At 40.1% G+C, this 16,229-nt stretch overlaps 1 protein-coding gene across 1 annotated transcript in view; it reads left to right on the top strand.

Annotated features, from left to right (window-relative positions):
* Window positions 1-16,229, top strand: part of babam2 (BRISC and BRCA1 A complex member 2) — a 96,564-nt gene that overhangs the window by 42,101 nt on the left and 38,234 nt on the right. The gene's annotated exons all lie outside the window — the stretch shown is intronic.

The raw sequence follows: 16,229 nt of genomic DNA, 5'->3' as shown, positions 1-16,229 counted from the left end.
CCGTCTATAATAAAAGATAATGGAAAGAACTGTGTGTACGTGCGTGTGTGTGCGTGTGTGCGTGTGTGTGTGCGTGTGTGCGCATGTGCACAGTGGCTGTGAGTTGACTAATCAGCAGCATGTCAGTCCCTATCAGCTCTGAGCTGCTCTCTAACTACAGGCATTCTCTCTCTCTCTCTCTCTCTCTCTCTCTCTCTCTCTCTCTCTCTCTCTCTCTCTCTCGCTCTTTCTTTCTTCACTCTTCACACTCACCCTGTGGATATTTCTCTTCATCTGCCTTTGCTCCCTCTTCTTCATTCTGTGTGTGTGTGTGTGTGTGTGTGTGTGTGTGTGTGTGTGTGTGGCCTCAGGAGGCCTCTGCTCTGTGGCCTCGTTTTTGTGTCCTCCCCAAGAGACCTAAAATGATGATAAACACACGGAAAGCGGCATCCGTCATTACAGTCACTACGTCCACGTTGCATCTCTCAGCGGAGCCACTGATTGAATTGAGCTCAGTCCAGCTGTGCGACTGTGACAGAGGGAGTTTTGGACAGTTCTGGTCACAAACACAAAAACCCTAAAGCTCAATCTTCACAACAACCATTTGTAGGAAAGTGAAATAGAGGTTACCTAAAACCAAAGGTTTTACAGAATACAGAAGAACTTTCTGGAAAAAAACCCTCCTGTGAAATCGAATTTACATTTTATTACAAAATACTTATAATTCTGTCTTAATTCGCACCATGTGGTGGTACTGTTCTAAATCTGCATTGTTTTCTTGAAAAACTTTAATTATGTGTATCGGGCAGTGTTGCTTCCACAACAAATCATTCATTTTTTAAAAATATTTTTCAATTATTTATCATTATCGGTGCTTGTAAAGCATCTCTATTGCTATGGTCAATATATATATATATATATATATATATATATATATATATATATATATATATATATATATATACAGTATATATATATTTAAAAACATTTTTTTTTCGTGTTTCTACTGTAACTGTTATACAGGACTTATGGTATTTGTTTGTTTGTTGATTGTGTTCAAATCAATTCTATGATCAAATCTATGAGAATCTGCATCCACAAATTGTGGAACAATTTAAAAATAATCTTCCTCAACATCAAATTATCAAGCCTATGAATATCTGATTACTTAATATAAAAATATTAAAAGAATCTGGAGAAATCGTTGTGGGATGCGGGTAAAAATCGAAATATCGGATGCTCGTGATCTTTGGGCCCTCAGGTTGCACCGCGTTAAAAACAGAAATGATTCTGTAATCACTGCATGGCTTTAGAATCACCTCCATGAATCATAGTCTGTGAACACAGGTCACTGTGCTTTCCACAAACTCAGGCTAAATCTCTGTCATGCAAAGGAGAAGCCACATGTGAACATGATCCAGAAACGTTGTCGTCTTTTCTGGACCGAAAACTGTTCTGTGGTCAGACAAATCAAATTATTATTATTATAATTTTTTTAAATGAACAGATTGGTATTAGTATTGGTTTCATCAACGTCATTGGGAGAGAAAAAACCGTAGACATTGTCAGGGAAACTGCAAACCAGATGTTTTCTGCGCAGCACAGACGCATTTAAGCAGCTTTGTAGCCTCCTTTCTTTTTGACTCGCTCGTACGAGACCTTCCGTCATCCGCATCACACAATCATGTCCGCACAGCTCATCGTGCTAATTGAGCTGCGCGGCATGTCGAAACCACGCTTAAGCCCTAACAGATTAAGTTTTAACGTTTTCCCACCTCTGTTTCAGAAGACGCAGCTTTAAAAGACACCGTGTTTTTTTTTTTTTTTTTTGCTGAGTCATCCTTTCCAACTTGTTGTTGATCGTTTTTTAGCTATGCGTTTAAAATATAAAAACCTTCAAGTTTACATTGGTCCATCCTGTATAGATCCTTCAGTGGCTTGTGCCGGTGTCTGTTTATTTCCGTCATCGTTCTCGGTACGCTAGGCAGAGGTGTATATCATGGACCTGGAAGGTAATCGACCCTTCAGAAACACAGTAATGCAGACAAACAAAGCGGCATTTCGCCAACCGTGCACCGAAACACAGAGGTTATAAAAACACACAGAGTGAAAAAAAAGATACGCACGTGAAAACAATCAGGAAAGCAGCCAATCAAAAGGCTGTGATAATACGGAGTATATGGAGAGCTGGGGTCAAACGAAGGCCAGATGGTGATACAGAGCAGTGAGAGGTCAGGGTCGTGACAGCCCCAGCTCTTGCTTGTATAGCAAAACAAGTACGGTTAAACACAGCATTACAACAAGCAAACTTGAATCGCAGTTTCTACATTATTATCTTAAATCCTTTTTTTTCTTCCATTTTTTCCGTTTTTTTTTTAAATTATTATTAATTTGTTTATTTTTTACACTTTTCCTGTCCTAATGTTTTAATGGCATCAATGCCTGATCAGTGTAAGTAAAGTCCTAACGATTGTTTTTCCGCTTCAAAATCCATGACCATTGTCCACCTTGTCTATGATGATGATGATAAATTGAGTATTGTATGGCTCGAATAAATCACTATCAAGGATTTTTGTAGATTCACCCTCACATTAAGGGCAGAAAGGGAACCTTTGCGAAATATTAACTTCCATTTTAATACACGAATGTTCGGTTCACCCTTTTTGAGTGGCCCAGGTTTGTGTTTCTGTCTTTGGCCCACACAGTAGGCAGGCAAGGTCATGTCCAGGCTCGGAGAAATGGTGTCATGCACCGCGATCGTTGCCCGTAGTGCGCCGTCTCGCTGGTTTTAGCTCACTGGCTTGGACATGTTTACCTTCTCCAGTCGGCTCATGACCTCCAGGGAGAACGCGGCCTGTCACAAGAGTGCAGCCAATGCTAGTCCGCTAGTCAACATCCACAGAGAGCGAAAAGGACAGTGGGACAAGGATACTATGATAGCAAACGTAAGCAGTTTCTTTTTTTCTGTGGGAATGAAGAACCTTTCAAGAGAGTTGCTCCTGCATCTGCAATTCCTAATACACCCTTTAAAACATTTTACTTTCAGTGCGTTTCCAGGAAATTCAACTTCGACTCACTTCTAAATGATAAAACGCCTTTGTATGGAAATTTAAAGCACCTGCACTTTTCCAGGCATACGTGTTTCTTTTTAAACTGTTACCACAAAGTTAGAGGAACACAATAATATAAAATGTCCCCAGATGTGGTAGCATTTATTTTTTTCTTTACATAAACTAGGAGACCCAAATCTGTTCCAAAATGGCAAGGCCCCTGTGTCCCTGTCACCAGCTCCATAAAGATAAGATATACATAGGAACCTTAGGAGAGGAAGATCTTCTGCTATAGAGCTCTAAACTCAAAACTATTGAACACCTTTGGGATTAATTGTGCTGACTGCACCCCAGGCATTAGTACCTGACTCTATCGGCTAGTATCTAGTAGAACATCATCTCAGAAGAGAGTTATTATAACAGCAAATGGGAATGTGGAATGAGATGTTCAAAAAGCACATTCCAATCTTATGGTCCATATAGTGCACATTTGATGAAAAGGATTTTCTCTGCTATTGCCCATTCTTCTACAGAACTCCTCCCAAAAGCACATTTCACACAGCGTGATCTCAGAAAGAACTACCTAACGGGTCTTTCTTGCCACAGTCTGCTTCAAAATCTGCTCCATGCTCCGTGGTGCAGCATAATTCAGAGCTCCCGCTCGGATCGAGATGTCATCTTATGGTCTGTGCCATGGTCTGCCCACTTTAATTGCTCTCACTCCACTGGAGAATCATGAGCTGTTAGCACAGGGCCTGCGTCTCTTACAAAGGGCAGCAGCGATCGTGGTGTCTGCCTCCTGCTCGTTATCCCCTCAGACAGGGTAAACACGATGCACTTCCCGTGCGGATCAGGACCGGAAAACTGCATGGTGCAAAATAATCTTAAAGGATTCGAATATTGTTCGGGACGTCGATAAAAAAAAAAAACGGTGTTGACGGAATAAAACACAACAGGGCAACCCAATGAGAAGCCAAGCTTCTCTTACTATCCAATTCTTGATTGTGTTTTATGTAACTGCACTTCATGTAGTACTTTTTTCCATCTTGTGTGGGAGGTGGGAACTTAGCGGTGAAGGCATTCACCTTTAGATCTGAATGTCAAATCCCAGCCACACCAAGCTGCCACTCCTGGGCCCCTGGGCAAGGCCCTTAACCCTGTAGCTGCTCAGATGTACGAATAAGATTTTGTCGCTCCGAATAAGCGTGACCTCCAAATGCTAAAAAAGTTAATCTTATTATATCAGAGTAATTTGGCAGCGAATAGAATGTTTTATTATTAGACAAGAATGACATACTTTTTATCTCTTTATTGTTACATTCAATGAGGGGAAAGGGGTTATGTTCTGTTAAGACCTTTGTGTTGCCAAAAGTGTAAAAGGACACCTTTACCTCTGATTGTTACAAAGCACTGACACTGGAGAAATGTTAAAAATCTTACAGAACTGCCTTCTTACAAAAAAAATTAGCCCAAATACACTTTCTTTAACCTGCTTATGTCGAGTTCACACCATACAAGCCCTTGTAGAATTTGTACTACACAAACAATTACGGATTACAACGAGCTCGTTATTGTGAACGTTATTTGCCATGTAATCAGACTAATGGCAGTTTACGAGGCTGAATTTATCACAGGTAGGGTCTTGCTATAATATGGTGCAAAAAGACACGATGAGGAAAGTTTCTAGTTATTTTATTACCGCTGAACTCTTTAGCACTGCAGATTACAAATGCCTTTAAGCAAACAGAAAAGGGTCATAAAGTACATATTTAAAGTAAAAAGACCCTTCAAAAAGAGAGAGAGATTTGAACAGTGTGCATGGAAGCACAACATTAGGTAATTTAGTGTCTCTAGCGATAAGGCTAACGTATCTATTGCCTACTATTCCTTGAACCAGCTTCAATCTTTTTGTGACAGCTTGAAGACACACTGCTGTTTTTTCAGGGGTGGTCATATCACACATCGCAATGTTGAATGGGCTGCACATGGGTGTATGAGACCGTTTCTGCGGGTCATTCCTCACCGATGGTGAAACCCTTTCTGTCCTAGCGTTTTCTGTGGGGGGTCATTTTTCTAGTACTAACTGAAGACTTGTTTTATAATAAATGTTGCGTTCGCCAAGAAAGTTGCAGCCGGAACCAGGAGACGACGCAGCAGCTTTTAATTCGCCCTTAACACCAAAGTGTACGGAGATAACAACAAAAACAGTACCATTTGTCCTGAAGCGTATCGGTAGTCCGGTAATGACCCAATTACATACCAGTCCCAAAAAATACCAGTTCTCGTACCCATCTCTAATCGCAGGTTGAGACATAACATCAGTCAAAATAATGGCCAAACAAACAATAGCTAAATTGGCTATTTGGCAGAAAAGGATCTATGTTTTAGAGGGGTTCATTCTGTAATATTGATCCTGATTGTCAGCAAGCCAAAGAAATTAATCTGTAAGGATGCTTCATGAAACTGAAACGGCATTCACTGAAACTCTGCATTTATATTTATGCCCTTTTGGCAGACGTCCTTATCCAGAGCTAATCAGATGTTTCCTATTTATACAACTGAGCAGTTGAGGGTTAAGGGCCTTGCTCAGGGGCCCAGTTGAAACAAACAAAGTCTGGCCTTTATAAATCATTGTTCTTATATTTGTACTTTCTTCCAAATAGTCTTAAGTAAAAAAAAAACTGTGTGTGGCTTCTCCCAATCCCATAACTAATGTCCAGCCTTGGGGAAGCCACATAGCTCTTATCCTCCCCTTTCTCCTTTAACACTAATAAGAGACTAGGGCACTGCCATCTCATTAGGATTGATCTCATTATTTCTTTCCCGTTTTTTCCCCCTTTTATTTAGGTTTTTAACTCATTTAAATTCTGCATATGGAAGTCAGATGAAATGGTGCTTCAGGGCTCGGCCTTAGCCTCTCAACTTGACGCTCATTTGTCCCCGAGCATCTCTTGGCTATTTATGTCCGTGTCGTTCATTCCTGCATCGTTTTTTTCCTCCTCATTCTGGTTAATTCTGAAGGCGCTTTTTTTTCCCTCGACATTTGGCCGATTATGAACGTTGTACCGATAACCAAAAGACTACAGTAAACGTGATCCCGGTTTGTAAGCCTTTTTAGGCCATAGATTATTATTTAGCATGTGGAAGTTTGGATTTTAATTATGGTATAATGTACCAAATAAGGCAGGGAAATCGCTTTCTAAACAAAAAAGGCAGAGCAAAAGATAAAATGATTTTAAGCCCGTAGGGTCAGAGCTCCTAATCAGTGTCGCTGGCTATCATTCAGGCAGCCGGGGAAGTGTTTTAAACTGGAATCAGAATATTGGCATGTCCATTAAAGCGGTGAAGGGATTAGGAATTAAGGTTTAAGGAACGAGTCCTTTTTTTAACTTCTTGATCTGGCAACGTGTCATATTAATAATCATGTTCTCTCTGGTTTATTAATGCTCTCATTTTAATGCCTAATATATACAGGATATATAGATAGTGCTGGTTTCTATGAACTCCTGTCTGGCAGATGGGATTTTAGCTTTTTGCAAATTTGTTTTACTTAATTGACTGGGTTTCGAACGTTATCTGGTAAAGAGGTCGTTCCTTGTCTTATGGTCTGAGGAGAGCAATTCCACAGGGGGGGATGTTTCTATCACACCAGAAACACCGTACCCTTTGCTCTGACCCCCTTACTTCCTGCCAAGCTGGGACATGCAAAAATGACAATTTCCCTTTGAAATTAATAAAGTACTCTAATAATAAAAAAAAAAAAAAAAGCAAGAAGGGTTTTCTTTTTCATGTTTTATACTTTTAGGTGTGCTTTCAGATTTTAATTTTTTCTAATATACAGTATATGTAAAGCTTCTTCTTTTTTAATTGTTTTTCAATTTCATTACCATTACTCTGTTATTTTGAAATGTATTTTATTGTGTAGTGTTTTTCTTACATACTTGCAGTTTCTGTATGCAACAAACTGAAAAACAGAAGATTTGGACAGTGAGCGAGTGGACGAAAGTTTTGTGGACAGTTCAGATTTGACATTTCTGGCAGTAATAGAATAACTTGTATAAGACGGCAGACAGGGGAGAAGTTTGCAGACTAACTCACACCCACAGTCAAACATGGAGATGGATGTTTATTGGTTTGGGGTTGTTTTCAAATACCGAACCAACATGGCTAACTTTCCATTCTTTAACACCACGTGATTCCATCTGGACAGCGGCAGATTGGGACCAAACCGAATATAACTTACTGTCTAGATGCCTGGAGTGTGTTAAGCTGTTATTCATGCTAAGGAGGATTTTCTTTAAATGAAAATAAGCTGTAAGATCTGTACATTTTTATATGTTCTTAATCAAAGTAAATCTTCATGCCCTTAAATGACCGAGTTTGTTGCATATAAACAAAAGGAAAATGTATGCGTCCCAAACACCATAAGACCGGGTGTTTTCCAAACTTTTGACAGGCACTGTATCTACTTGCTATGCAATGTCCTACAGTTTTAATGGGGTTTTTCCTTATATAAAGTGAATCAAGAGGCATTTTTATAGACTTTTTACAGTATAATTTGTTTGCATATTTATTGCTTATTTCAAATTCAATTAATAAATAGCCATGTTTTTCCTTATTCTCAATGTGAAAGTACAACTCATAGGACTTAAGTGAGCAGAAGCAATCAAAAACTTCTCATCATTTTGTGCATGTGTTGTGAGCAGTGTGTTTGCACTGGGAGCATCTGCAAGATGTCAGGGGGTAGAAATATCCGGATGACAAGTGATTTGTGTAACACAGTTCACAGGTCACTGTACTGTGTGTAGAGAAAAGGGCGCGGTCAGCAGCGGTATAGAAAAGCCAACAAACCAAACAAGAGTACTTTTAAGTCCTTGAGTGTAAGAAATGTTTCTTTTTTTTTTTTTGGTAATTGTATAAAACAGAAACTGAGTGGGTGAATACTTCATACACTATACGACAAAAGTATATGGACACCTGCCTTATTCAGTCATATGTGGTTCTTTCCCCAAACTGTTACCACAAAATTGGAATCACACACTTGTATAGGATGTCTTTGGATGTGGTATCATTAAACTTTCTCTTTTCCTAGACCCGAACCTGTTCCCTGTACACAAATCCAGCTCCATGAAGATATGCTTTACCTGGGTTGGAAGATCTTGAGTCGCCTGCTTTAGATCTTTGACCTCAACTCTATTGAATGCTTCACATTCTACAACAGTACCTGACTTTACTATCACAATTGTGGCTGAATGAGCTCTTTACAATTACACTTCAAAACGTAGTGAAACATCATCTCTGAGAAGTGAAGGCTATTATAGAGCGAATGGGCAGTAAATGTGGAATGGGGTATTTAGAAAGCACATTCCAATCTTATGACCAGGTGTCCACACATTTTTTTCTCTATATATATTGTGCTTATGTCTTTTGCAGCAAATGGAAACTTCGCTTTAGGCGTACGACATCCTGTCTGTACTAGATGCAATACTACAAACCTGCCGAGTGACATTAGGCGTTCTCGTGGCAGTTAAATGATTAAAGGTGCGGTCACCGATTTTGGAACACATGTAATATTTGTTTGTAGTTCTCCTAACTTTCTCCAGGCGGCTTCCATAAAACAACTACTCAAACAGAAAGCTTGGGTTTCTGTGCTTTCCTAGAGCGTGTAATCGAAAAGACCGCGAATGATGCGGACCACCAACGTCTAAACCCATCCGGACACTGAGATGTTTACTGACCCGAGCCTCAGTCGCAGTCCAGAAACTGTCTGTTTAGAGGTGTGGGGTTTTTTTCCCTCAGGGAACGCAGAAGGGGCGAGGCCGTGTTTGTTTAAAGTTTACAATTCTGAAGCGACTACACCTTTAAGTCGAAGAGTGTTGATGGATGCGAGTGACACGGTGTCAAACAAGCGCCGACTTACAGCAAACACACCCCCGTATACACACACTCTTCCATACCAGAGTTATTTCTTTTGTGTCAGATGAATAAATTCTCCCTAAAGATAGCGTTCAAGAGGCAGAGCTGGCAAATGGTGAAACTAAGAAGAGATTCTTTGTTGCTTCAGAGCTTTTAGTCCCATCTGTACATCCAGCAAAGCATAGGCTTGCTTCTTTCCCACAGTCACGCTGGACTTCGTGTTGCTTGTTTGTTTATTTGGATTTGGGTTTTTTTCTTGTAGGGTCCTTATCTGCTTTTATTTCATTCTTTTTACGAAAACAAATGTTCCACTTCCTTCCTGTCTTATTAGATCCTAAAGCAATTACCTCTTAACTTATAAGACTGAATACAACCCAAATCTCCCTGAAAAAGTTGGCACAATGTGTAAAATGTAACTAAAAACAGAATGCAATGATTTAGCAGATCTCAAAAACCCATATTTTATTTACAATAGAACACAAAACACATGTTAAATGTTTAAACCGAGGTACCAATTCAATGGGGAAAAAATAAATACTTTTGAATCGATGGCTGCAACACGTCTCAAAATTGGCAACAAAACTCTGAAAAAAATCAGTTGTTATCACAGTCTGAGAAACATTTTGCAACTTAATAGTTTATCTTAGAGAGGCAGAGTCTCTCAGAAGTAAAGATGGGCGGAGCTTCGCCAATCTCAGAAAGCAGAAGGCATGCGTGAATATGATCCAGAAACTCCACCGTTTACTTTTCCACTTTTCCATGAGCTTTGGCCCCGAGAGGATGGCAGAGTTTTTGAATCATGTTCACGCATACCTTCTTCTTTGCATGATAGAGATTTGACCTGCATTTTCTGGAGCTGTTAATGAGCGCATGTGATTTCCTTTACCTTAGAATGATTTTGGTTTTAAACGCAGTGCTGCCTGAGGGCTTGAAGATCACGGCCATCCAATATTGATTTTCACCCTTGTCCCTTGTACACAAAGATTTCTCCAGGTTTTTTACAGATTTTACACAGCATCCCAAATTATTTTTGGAATTGGGGTTTTGGGATATTAGATGTTACAACATGAGTTTCTTCTTCATCTAAGGAACGTTAACTTGCTTTTTTCTTTTTTTTTTGTTGAAGTAATTCTTTAGAAAGTGGTTGTTCTACCTTTTCGGATGAGGTGTCTCATTTTCCTTTCGACTTCAAAGAGCCCGTTGAGTGACGTGGCGTGTCACGGTGCAGGCTCGGTTCTTCTGAATGGCAGTTTGATATGTAGAACAATAATGTCTCAGGAGCAGCGCTGACAGATGGTGATGTTAAAACGCCAAGCACAACTGCAATCTGCTTTTACACCCCCGTTCCCTCCCGATTCCCATATTCCCAATGGTTTTCTGATCAAATTCTCCTTCATATAGTCTTTTCCAGTTTGCCTTTGGGATGTTCCTTACATTGTTCTTTCTTCATGTACGCAATGTGGACTGCGAATTTATAAGTCTTCGGCATTATCGAATTTGATTCCCACCCTTTTTTTAGGACGCAATTAAAGATATACAGTTATGGAATTTGACATATGTCAGAAACAGTGATGTTATATGTAGAAACGATCCAAAAACGGTGCCGTTGATGCTTTCAGCTGGGTTTTCTTTGTCAGAATGTTCTTCATTATCCATGTTCTAAGCACCAATATATATTTTATTTTTAAGATAAAATAAGATATAGCTTTATTCGTCCCACAGTGGGGAAATTTCTCTGTTACAGCAGCAAAAAAAAAAAAGAAAGTAGAAACATAATACAGTGTATGCAGTGGTCCCCAACCTCCGGGTCAATTATTACCGGGCCGCACAGAAAGATTACATAGCTTACATTATTTTCGTTTTATTTATTATCTGATTCTGAACGATGTTTTATTTTGGAAAATGACCAGATTCTTTCCGCCACATCTGTCTATGACTCACTCTTGATGCTCGCCTCAGTCACATGTCTTACCTACATCCTCTACCTTCTTAAAGGGGCTCTGGCTGCTAACACATAATACATTACCGCTAAATTAAAACCCCCAAGCTAGCAAAATTAACAAAAAACACCACAGTGGATTCACATTTATTATTATATTTAGAAAATACCAGTTGTTATGCCGGTCTTATCATTTTATTTTGTTGTATTTATCCGTCACACCTTAAAGGCCGGTCCATGAAAATATTGTCCGACATTAAACCGGTCCTTGGCGCAAAAGTTTTGGGGACCGCTAATTTATAGTATATACACAACACAATGTATAAATACAAAAGAAGAAGAAGAAAAAAGAGACCATGAGTAAGTAGTTACGCTATTAAACATATTGTACAAAGGGACTATTGTAACAATAGTAGGCCTGTTTATTTTGACTTCTTGCTCTTTAATTATATATTGCTTAAACATGGCGTTGCATGAACCATAAGACCGGTCTTCAATACCAGGAAGCTGAATTTGTGCACAGGGACATTGCCATGCTGGAACAGGTTTGAGTCTCTCAGTTCTGTAGTTGCTGTATCCTAAAATAGGGTCCTGCTAAGATAGAACTTGTTTTGGTAATTGAATTAAAGTGATTGAATTGAATATTAAGGTTCAGTATTCTTTCTGTCTCTTGTTAGATAAAGAGAATATTAGCATTATATTACTAATTGCTTTTACAAAGCCGTAGCTGACTCACTGGCATTAATGAACACTTTCGATAAAACCGAGGCTTGCTGCAAATAATCTCATGAATCATAGTGAATCAACCATTACTGTGATAAAAATATGAATAAACAACTCACACAAGCGGTGCCACAGATCGAAACGTAACTTTGCAGGTGGCATTTTTTTTACAATCTTTTTTTTTTTACGTTATTTTGCAATTAATAAATATATAAATACAAACCAGAATGTCGGGGGGCCTTATCAGAAGGTTGAGGGTTTAAGCCCCAGTATCACTAAGCTGCCACTATTGGGCTCTTTAGAAAAGATTTTAACCTCTTTGTCCTACAGGGGTGCTGTATCAGGGCTGACCCAGTATATATACAGAATATATACCAGTCAGGAGTAACTTTTTGTAGCTTTTCCAAAACTGCAGCTCTTGTAGGATGTTTTTGGTCTGCAGTAGTTAGTATCTATCAAAAGTGGTTCAAGGAAGGTGGGCCCACACTGATGCACGTGTGGAGCGATCTAACAGGCGAGCTCCTGTAGCTCAAACTGCTGGAGAAGGTCATGCTGTTGATGCACGACAGTTTCAGCAGCGAAAGGGGGACACAATATTAGGCAGGTGGTCATAATGTTATGCCTGATCGTGTTTATAAAGTTATGCCCAATCAGTGTGTATGTGTATATGTATATGTGTGTATATTGTGCCCATTTGAGTTCAGAGCCGAGGGCACAGACTCTCCCCTGCCCTGTGCGTGACTGCATAGCGTTGGATGCTTGTGCCAGTAGTTGTAATTTGCAGCCTGATTGTGCCCTGCACCAGTAAACACTTACTAAGGGCTCAGGAATCTTAAGAGCTATAAAGTAATTGCAGGTTCCCTCGGCAAAGATTTGCGCGTTTCACCTCTCTGCACTCTCGGCCAGAACATCTCCCGAGAGATTTTTTTCCCCCCCAGAATCAAACCCGGATCACGCAGGTTTATAACATTGACCTGGTAGAAACTTTCGCGAGCGAGCGCTGTGTTTTTTGGAAAATGTGCAGTGCTTCGACACTGCTGATTAATTTAGCACATCTGGACTTAAAAGCAGTAGTGTGTAATGTAAGGATAATGGGTGGGTGAAGGGATTTCGAATGCAGCAATGAAGTGCTAAATAGACCAGCTAAGACTGTCACTTATGCAGCTGTTTAGTCTGTCAAATTATCCAGGCTGGCCCTCAGGGTCGTAATTAAATGCCATGTTCGGAACTATTCTGTAGCTAGAGAACGAAAGAGAAGGTACAGAAGCTACATGGGGTAAAATAAAAATGACTGGTGCATCTTATAATGCTTCTGTTTCTTTTTTACATAATAGTGTCTACTGATGACTAATGAATGGAGCTGTACATGTGTATATGAGACGCATGTTAGATTATAATCTGCCTTTGAACGTAAAAAGGAATTGACAGTTCCTTTGTAGAGATAGTCGTTTGACAAGTATGCAACCTGCATCAAAGTGAAAGGTTTCTGAAGGAAGTGGTTGAGTAAAGAGATAATCCATGTTTCATGTGTTGCATGATTCCAATGCATGACGTCCAACACACACCCAGTCGTGGAGTATCCTGCTTATACTATAGTCAGTTGCCAGAATCAATAGAGCGCGAGAGAGGCAGACACAATCTCAGTCCGTATGAAACTGTGACTGTTACTATAGCAACAGTTGGTTAATAAGGCAGTGCATTAACATTGAACGGTGATTAAACTGACTGGGACTACTTTCTCAACCAATCAGAACAGAGTAATCAGACCTACCATGGTATTAGGTACAATATAAGGTTTATATACACTATATGAACAAATGTTTGTGGACATTTGACCATAAGATTCATATGTGCTTCCTAAATATTTAATTCTACATTTTAAACCCCATTTGTTGCTTTAATAACCTCCATTCTTCTAGGACGAGGTTCCACTAGATTTTAGAGTGTGCTTGGGGATTTTTGTGCTCACAACAGCATTATCAATGTCAGGTACTGATGTAGGTGAGGTGAGGAGGCCTTGGGGTTCGGTCAGCATTCCAATTTCATCCAAAGGTGTACAGCAGGGGTCAAAGCTCAATAGCAGGCCACTCAAGATCTTCCATTCTAACCCATGTAAACCATATCTTAAAGGAGCTTGCTTTGTCCATAGGTGCATTGTCATGCTGGAACAGGTTTGGATCTTCTAGTGCAACTGAAGGGAAAATCTCATGCTACTCTATCCTAAAACACCCACTACAGTAGTGTGGCTCCAACTGTTTGCTATCAGTTTAGGTAAAAAACACGCGTGGCTGGAAAATTCAGGTGTCCCAATACTTTTGGGAACTGAGTTTTTCTTTTTTCTTTTCCAAGGCCCAGTGATACCTAAAAGAACCAGCTTAATTTGATACCAATCGTACACACAGTACAGAGAAGTGCGCAGAGAGGAATCTGCTGAATCTGCCGAAGGGCATCCGGTGTGTGTTGCAAGACAGCGTCAGTTGTTGCAAAACAGCGCAAGCCAGTGGGTGTAGCCACAAAGCCACCAATATTACGACAGCGTTCTACTAGATGAGGAAGGAGGCAAATTCGAACAATAAGCAACGAGGTTGCTGAATCCTCTTTATCTAAATACTCGAAATAATCATGGTTTATGTTAGAAATATTGGAGCTACATCAGTCTTCATATATTGCGGCAGCCGAATGCACATGATCTAACTCCCAATGAGAGTGAAGGCAGTCGAGTGCACATGAGCTAACTACCAATGAGAGTGAAGGCAGTCGAGTGCACATGATCTAACTACCAATGAGAGTAAAGGAAGTAGAGAACACATGGTCTAACTACCAACGAGAGTGAAGGCATTCGAGTGCACATGATCAAAATACCAATGAGAGTGAAGGCAGTCGAGTGCACGAAGAAACACTTACTGGTCATTTTATAGTCATAGTCATATAGTTTATAAATCACACACGATTGTTTGTAGGTGTCATATGGTAGAAAGAACAGGGTGGGAATTGGTAGGTGACCAAATTAGGGAGTGACTGTTAATTGGTTGTACTTGTTTGTGGATCCAAATATTAAAAAAGAACCCATTGCAGTACATTTAAGTGGAAGCAGAGTCAACCTAGCATTAGTCATAGTTATTCTACATGATAAAACTGTAAAATTTGTGTAAATAAATGTCACCTGATTTCAACTTTTCTTCATTTTCAGCCATTCAAGAATGTTTTAAAGTAACTTAGTTCAAATGGCTGCTGCACAACCCGTTTAATCACGACGGTTCCTTGTTCTCGGCTCCAAAATGTTTTTTTTTTTTTTTTTTGTGAACAAGCAAAGCAGAAATGGGAGCTTTTTGTCCTAACTATTGTCTCATAGCCGATAAACCAGCACTTCTCGCTGTGTTCTGGTTTAATCCCTGGTTTTTTAAAACATTTCACTGGATTGCTGCCAAGGATTATTAAAGTTTGCTTTGTGTAATCTCTGGAGATTGCGGTTCCAGAAAATCAACTGTCGAAAGGAGGGAATGTTCTGGTTAGAAAGCCTCCCAGTCCACACCCATCACGCTCCCTGTTATAGATTACTTAAAAGATTTTTGTTTTGTGTTTTTTGTCTTGTCTCTACACTACTGCGATTGACTGTTGTGTGTCCTTTTTTCTTGTTCATTTTTACTTTCCATGAAATAAATCGAAAGATACCCGGAGTACATAGTTTTAATAATTGCTAGTTAAAGATCACCCGCTGCACCTTGTACAGCCCATTAATCACTTACTGTCAAAGGCTGTCATTAAGAGGATGATTATATAGACATTGGCATTTGCATGTGAATCTCATTAGATGGCTATTGTGCTCTTGGTTTAGACACGGTCATATGGAAAACACTATCGGAACATCTGTTTGAAGATTGGGGAGCATGGACACGATTTCACGTTACATCAAAAAGCAACCTGGCTTTTTTAATGCCTTTCTGTAAGCATGCATGCATACACAGACTCTCAAACACACGCACACACACACACACGTGTTTACACGCTCGCCCTCAGGACAGTCTGCACATACAGCATGCATTTAGAGCGTGGCGTGTAAACACTGTATTATCTCTACAAAGGGCTGCATCAGCAAATAAATGCCTGTCCGCCCAGTTTTTGCCCCCCCATACCCACCTTCCCCCTTCACTTCAACCCCCAGGTGCAGTTTCAGTGTTGCCAGCTTCCACCCGAAGCACCTGCTCCGACCGTGGGTGGCACCGCGTTTGAAGTAGATTAGACCGGATGAAGTTTGACAAACTGGAAGCCCACCACACGAGGTAGCCATGTCTTTCTGTTGACCACAAGGCTTATAAACTTTCGCAGCTGCACCTCGCATGCGAACGAAAGCTTTACCGATTTTCCCCCAACACTTAAGGTCATCCAGGGATCGGCGGCCTCGTAGGCTTTATTTAGTCGTACTTATTACGTGCAGAACTTCTGATCGGCAAGCTTACATTCATTAGTCTCAAGCACCACTTGCGCTACGAACCAGTTGTAAAGGTCAGTTTTTGGGAATGATTTTGGAGCGTTTTGTTCTTTCTGGGATGTTTATTTTTTCCCCTCACATATGCATCGTATTTAGAGCCGAAAAGCACACTTTGTTTTCAAAATGCCATCGT

This window comes from Silurus meridionalis, chromosome 8 (assembly GCF_014805685.1).
Source record: "Silurus meridionalis isolate SWU-2019-XX chromosome 8, ASM1480568v1, whole genome shotgun sequence".
Classification (NCBI taxonomy): domain Eukaryota; kingdom Metazoa; phylum Chordata; class Actinopteri; order Siluriformes; family Siluridae; genus Silurus; species Silurus meridionalis.
Note: the sequence above shows the minus strand (reverse complement) of the source record. Positions and strands in the feature narration are given on the sequence as shown.